Raw genomic sequence first — 6,495 nt, forward strand, 5'->3', positions numbered from 1 at the left:
GAAAAGGATGAAGCAAATCCTGCCATTCAAGGGAACATCACCATTCCTAGGCCACAGGGAAGAAAGACTCCTGAACTGGGGATAGTGCCACCACCACCAGCACCCAGGGCTTCCAAGCATCAGACTCCAGCTGGGCCAACAGAAAGTCTCACCACCCACGCTACAGGATGTAGCCGTTTGGTTTCAGATCTTATCCCAGAGCCCTTTGGAGTTGGTAGTGTGTCCTTAGACCCTGAAATCCAGCAGTCTATAAATTATTCCTCTCATCCGTCTCAGCTTTTGTCCAGTGCTACCAGCACTGCTGAGATGCTCCAACCTGTCAAGGTGAAGACAGACAATACAGGTAATGAAAGCGACTACCTTCTTAATCTCCTGGATCCATTAAAAACAGCCAGCTGGCAAAGCAGTGGCCCACAGCAAGGTCCCCGCAGCCTGCAAAGCTCAGCCACTCCACCTTCTGCAGCTAGCTTTGTCTCAGTGGCAAGTGACTTTGTGCCTCCTCCAGCCGCACCATTTGTCCAGCCACTTGGTTATCCTTCCCCAGCACCACCACCTTTTTTACAGCCGTCTCCTAATCCATTTACACAACCAGTGCCAGGAGCCCTTTCAGTGTCTCTAGTTAGACCCCCAAGGGGCTCTTTCACCCCCTCTTTAGGTCACGCTTATAGCTCTAGCTTCATAACACCCAATTCTAGCTTCTACCCACCACAAAGACCTCAACCAAACATTTCAACACTATCCATGCCAAACTTGTTTAGCCAGGCTCCAGGTGTGCCACCAGCTGGCTCCTTATTGCTGCAGAGCCACAGCCCTTCTCCAACAAGCTCTCTACAGCCAGCATGTTTAAGTGGTCCTTCTAAAACCAGAACATTACAAGTGGGCCAGTCCAGCTCAAAGGTAGATCCCAAACAAGCACTAGCTCTCCTGTCTAATGAACCCCCTTTGATCCCTTCCAGGCCAGCTAAGGGCTTAGAGTCAGTGTTACTGTCCTCAAAATCTGTACTATCCTCAAAATCTGAGGAGACAAAAGATCCATTTGAAGATTTGTTAAAAAAGACAAAGCAAGACGTGTCGTCCACACCAGGTAAGGTTGAACAGCTCAGAAAGCGATGGGAAACCTTTGAGTAACACTCCCAATGGCCTTTTGATGTCCCTTTGGAATTGACTGAGGGTTTTTTTGTTTTTTTGAGCCAGCATAAAACCAAGCATTTCTTTTATGGAAGGCTGAGCCAGGATAGCTGCAGGACCATCACCGTGCTGCCATTCACACGAGTGCTTTTTGCCCAGAGTTCAGAATCCCCCCATTGTCCTGGTCCCTGCAACTGCTTCCTCACTCTCCACCACTGAAAACCCCTGTGACTCTTGCACTGACCAAAGCATGAGGGTAGTTGGGTTTGGGGTTTAGGTTTGGTTTCATTTCGTTTTCCACACATAGCTTTTCAGACAATACTACTGATGCACAAATTACTCCTTCCCTTGTATTTTCAGTCCTTAGCACAGCCAGGAGCATGACACGGCACGTTGTACTAGTCTTTTCTTCCTGCCTGTGTGAATGGTGTTCAGTTTTTCTTGCATTACACATATAGCTATAATGTTTTGCTTTCACATGTGAAGTGCAGCAAACAAACCCAGACTTGTGGGCTGCGCTGAATTAATCCATTGGGCTCTGAGTTTGTCCCGTCTTGAAATACAGACATTCATGTAGGTCATACTATTGGATGAGCTTTTGTTGCGGATTTTTGATTTCTCCCCCAGTATACTGGCACTGAGAGGTAATAGGGATCTCTCTGGTGCAGAATTGTCCTAACTCCTTGTTGCAACAAAACCATAGCACAGAGCAGTTGCTCAGGGTTCGGTCCTGCATCTCTGTTGGGAAACTGGAAACACCAGCAATTGATTTTCTTCTTTGGGTTTTTGTTTATTTGTTTGTTTTTGTTAAATATATCAGAAAATAGAGGCCATAAAGAGTATCCTAGTTCTTACACATGTGTATGTTAATATTATATATAAATATTATAGATGGCAGTATATGAATGGGATGTAACAATATCTTACTTGATTATTAAAAACAAAAAAAGAGAAAAAAATTGGGGTATAAAAGTTGTCAGCTCATGAGTTCAAGTTAAATGCCAGTGTGCTGACAAGATGGCCTGAGTGCAGATAGATTAAAGCTGCAGTGCTTGTCTGTACAGGCAGAAACCAGACGCCAGGTTGAGCTGCGTAAGTGCTGCAATGCTGGGAGGCCAATGCGTGACAGCTGCCTGTCACTGCTGGACTTCAGAAGTGCTAATTGCTGCCTTGAAGGAACTGGGATGTCACTCTGGTCTGCAAGGCGCTCGGCTCCTTCAGCCTGTCTGAAAAACCACAATCTTTATCCCGTTTTTGATGAGAACCGTTTGCTGGTATAACAAGACATTAACTGGACCACGACACGGACTGTGAGGTCATGAAGTACAAAACTGCAATGAAAAGGTTAAAGGGTACGTTCATTCTGATTTTCTAGGACACTTGTCTGTGGCAATAGTATTCTCAACAAATGGCATCTTAATCTTAGCATCCCTTATAAAACCTGCTGTCTTTGCAGTGATCATTTTTGTTTTACTTAAGTGGTGCTTTTTTGCTTTGTTTTGTATTTGGGCACAATCTGATGTAAAACATGTTACTCTAGAAGAGGTAATCACATCACCATTAAGCCTTTGATAAAGGAGATCATTTTGGACACATGGGGAAATTCTTGTAAAGCTTTATCTGATTTCCAATGTATCTATTTTATTCATATAATCTTGGAAGTTTTCTTACTCTAGTGTATGAAAATGGCTGTCTATGCGTTTGAGTCTGTGCAATACAAAAGAAAAATACTCTCAATATCTGAAATGCCGACAGTTTGGGAAAGACCAGTATTACATTAATATTCTATTTCTGTAAAGTACTGTTACTCTGACAAGCCATTCAGTTGGATTTGTATTTTCTTTTTGTGTTGGAAGACAGATGGTTTTAGTATTGCATAGTAAAATATTTAAAGTCTAAGATAATAGCTCCATTTTATTTTATACAGTTCAGAATATGAACCTTACATATAAATTTATGATATGTGAATTTCAGATCTCCTTTGCTATGAGCTAGATGATGAAACTTTCTCAATTATGGTGGATATGTACAGGCACCAGAAAGTTCCGCATACGGCATGCCATTTGAATTTCACGTACTCTTTTTTAAAGTTGTTAATGTCACATGCTGATTATATACTGAGTAGGCCTATTACACACGCTTAACTAAATAGAAAAACGCTCAGGTAATTCTGTATCCCTGCAAATCATTTTCCATCTCTGATTATTTTACTCTGCCCACATTATGGAATATTTTATGCAGTTGCTTTTTAGACAAACAAGCACTCTTGGAGATTTTTTTTTTAAGGCACTGAAAAGTGTTAACACTTAACACAAATGGCATTAATCACCCTTCACTTTATGTTGAAGGGGGAAGGTTGAACACACCTCTTGAGATCCAGGAGCACGAGGCAGCACTCACCTGGACTTTGTGACCTTCCTCACTTCTTGAATAGAATTTGCAAGCAGGAGACTGTTTGACGTGCTTCTTATAATAAAGGAATCAAACTATCCCTAGGGCAGTATTTAGTTTTTTGTCTTATTTAAACTCAGGAATTCCTAACATGAGTCATTCCTAATAGTGCCAGATGTAAACAAAGTGTGCTTGTCTTGAGACTAAGCTCGGATGTATAACCTTTCTTTTTCTGATGTAGAAGTATTTTTGATGTTTTTACTAATCTAGTATGAGAAGCGTTCCTTTTACTTCTTGTCTGGTATTATTCATCAATGACTTTATATTCAGCTTTGTACATTTTCCTGTACTCGCCGTACTTGTTTGCTTGTTGTACCAAATAAGCACTTTGCTTCTTTACAGATGCTTTCTTCCATTAGAAATAACTTTTATTTAAAGGAAAAAAAAAACCAACCCTCTTTAAGTTTCTGATGCATCTGATGCTGTACAGATGGTAAAACCATTTTTGTATCTTGTTCACTCATTAGGTTAGAAACATTTTAGACACTGGAATTGGAAGCTGCTGAGACACAGAAGGATTTTGTTGCTGAAGACCTTTCTCATTACCTTACATACACATGTTAATTATGAGAGGCTTGTGATTTCTCTGCACATACTAGGGATTTTTTTTCCTAACCTGCAATGAACGGCCTGAGCTGCTTAAATATTCCCCCCGTCCTTTTTTTTTATGTGTGTGGAAAAAAAATCAAGCAGGAGATTGACATCTGGCCAGTTTTCTTTCTGATTAGGAGGTGGTTAGAGCCTGTCAGTAACAAATGACTGCAGTAGTTCAGGGGAAATTAATGTCCCTTTAACCAACCGTAGGAAACCACCGATTCAATGACACATTTCTTTTGTTAAATAGGAATGTTTCACGCACTGTCTTCAAAAGAGCATGTAAGTAAATGACAGCTAACCGCTTCCTAAACTCTGTCCATTTGCACTGCAGGATTTATTCTAGTCGACTTGTAATATTTTTTAATGTGTTTTGCTCCGTGTACACTTACCATACAGGCTTTATGATCAAACTGATTTTTCCAACATCAGCAGATTAAATGGGTTAGTACTGAACAAGGAGCCTGTCAGCCGCTGCTGCTCACAACATCCAGGTTTGGAAAAATCTTTTTTTTTTTTTTTTCTACTTTGCTTCTAACCGTTGGCGGTTAACAGCTTTAGGTATTTTAAAAAGTGAACCAGTGAAGACAAGAGCTGCTGCAGTCCCCCCCCGTCCTTCGGGAATGGCAATAGGTCGTGGCGATGTCTTGAGACAAATGTCTGGCAATGGGAACTGCCGGGTTCCACTGCAACGGAGCACAGGTCTGTGACAATCCTGTACCTGTATTTTCAAGTGGCTCTGTGGAATGGCATCATAAAACAAAAGTGAGCTTGTGAGTCTTTTTGTAGCACTGTAAAATTAATTGCTTGATGAGAGTTATAAACTTTCACAGACTTAGGGGCTCTATATCATCTCACCGTTCTTTTACTGGAAGCATAAAGATGGAGCAAGGGCATATGACTATAGGTAGAGCTCACTTTGCACTTTGAGTGATGTATAAATTTCCTGTGGCAAGTTTGCTTAGGTTATTGCCAGAAACCTTGTACATTTTTCCAGAAGGCTTGGGAATTATGTTTCTGGGGCCATAAACTGAATTGTCCGCTGTCTTTTGTAAATGGAACCCATTGTTAGTCTTGGCCCATTACACTCTAGCGTGCATTTTGATGAACTGTCTCTGGTTTCAGGCTTACCTGGCCGTTTTTAGTGCAGCAGTTATCTCGGTGCCAAAGTGACTGTTACGCCCCGTGATGCAGACATCTTGCTGTATGTGGCAGCAGAGTGGATGTGCATCGACTGTGGAGCTGGCTTTATTTCTGCGAGGTGTGCTAGTCTCTGGGTGTAGGCTTTTATTTCATGGCACATGGACATCTACAGTTCCAGCAATCAGTGCAGCCATTTGAATTACATTCAAGTCATTTATTTCCACATTCTAATCTCCTTTCCGTCTGCTGCTCCGATTCAACAGGCTGCTCGCACTAAGCTCCGTCCATGTGACAGCTCTCCTGCCGGGAAGGGGCTCCCAGCTTGTCCTGCGGCTCAGCTATTGTGGTAAAGACTGAGACGTGCGTCCACTCTACCTTTCTCCCTTCTGCTGGAGATTGCTGTCTCCCATTCCTCCGGAAGAGGATTTCTGCTGCTGCAGAAATCTGTCCTGACTCATGCCACAGGATCCAGTGGCTGTTAGGTATTTCATGGCTCTAGCCACAGTCTGATTTTTGCCTCTTTGCTCATAAAATAAGGGATTAATGGTAAAATGTAGCAGCACATGCTTCAGTACAGGTGAGCAGAAAATGCAGCAGGTTTCAACAGCCCCTTCTTATGTTTCTACAACAGATCTTTGCTGGCTGCTGTGCAGATCTGCTTCATTCAGGTCTATGCTTAGAGCTCTGGTGTGTGACAAATAATCAGAAATTTAGTAAAATTTTAACTGTAAAAGAGGCATTGAGGGTTGCAGCTGTGCAAACGGTGTTACAGACCAAAATCAGCCATCTAGACATCAAGTTACTCTTAAAAGAAAAAAAAAAATCACAAGTCAAGGTAACTAGGTCTATTTTTAACCAAATTTTATTGTAAATTTCTTTTGAAGGACATTCTAACTTTTTACAAATTATAAAATTTACAATTACAAAACAAATCAGGATCATGATCATTAACTACAGCAAATCCAGTTTTGTGAAAAAATATATTCAAAAATTAAATATCAAAAGAAAGTTAAGTTCATTATTGAAAAAAACAAACTTTCATAAATTATTTTGCAGAAATGCTCAAGACACTGACAAAGTATTTTAACACTTTTGCTAGTACTGGCTTTGGGTGCTTGAAATAAAAACATCTGCTCTGCTAATCCTGTAAAGCGGCTGAGCAGGAGCCTTCCTGGTGAC

Source organism: Pygoscelis adeliae, unplaced genomic scaffold (assembly GCF_000699105.1).
Source record: "Pygoscelis adeliae isolate BGI_AS28 unplaced genomic scaffold, ASM69910v1 Scaffold619, whole genome shotgun sequence".
Taxonomy (NCBI): Eukaryota; Metazoa; Chordata; class Aves; order Sphenisciformes; family Spheniscidae; genus Pygoscelis; species Pygoscelis adeliae.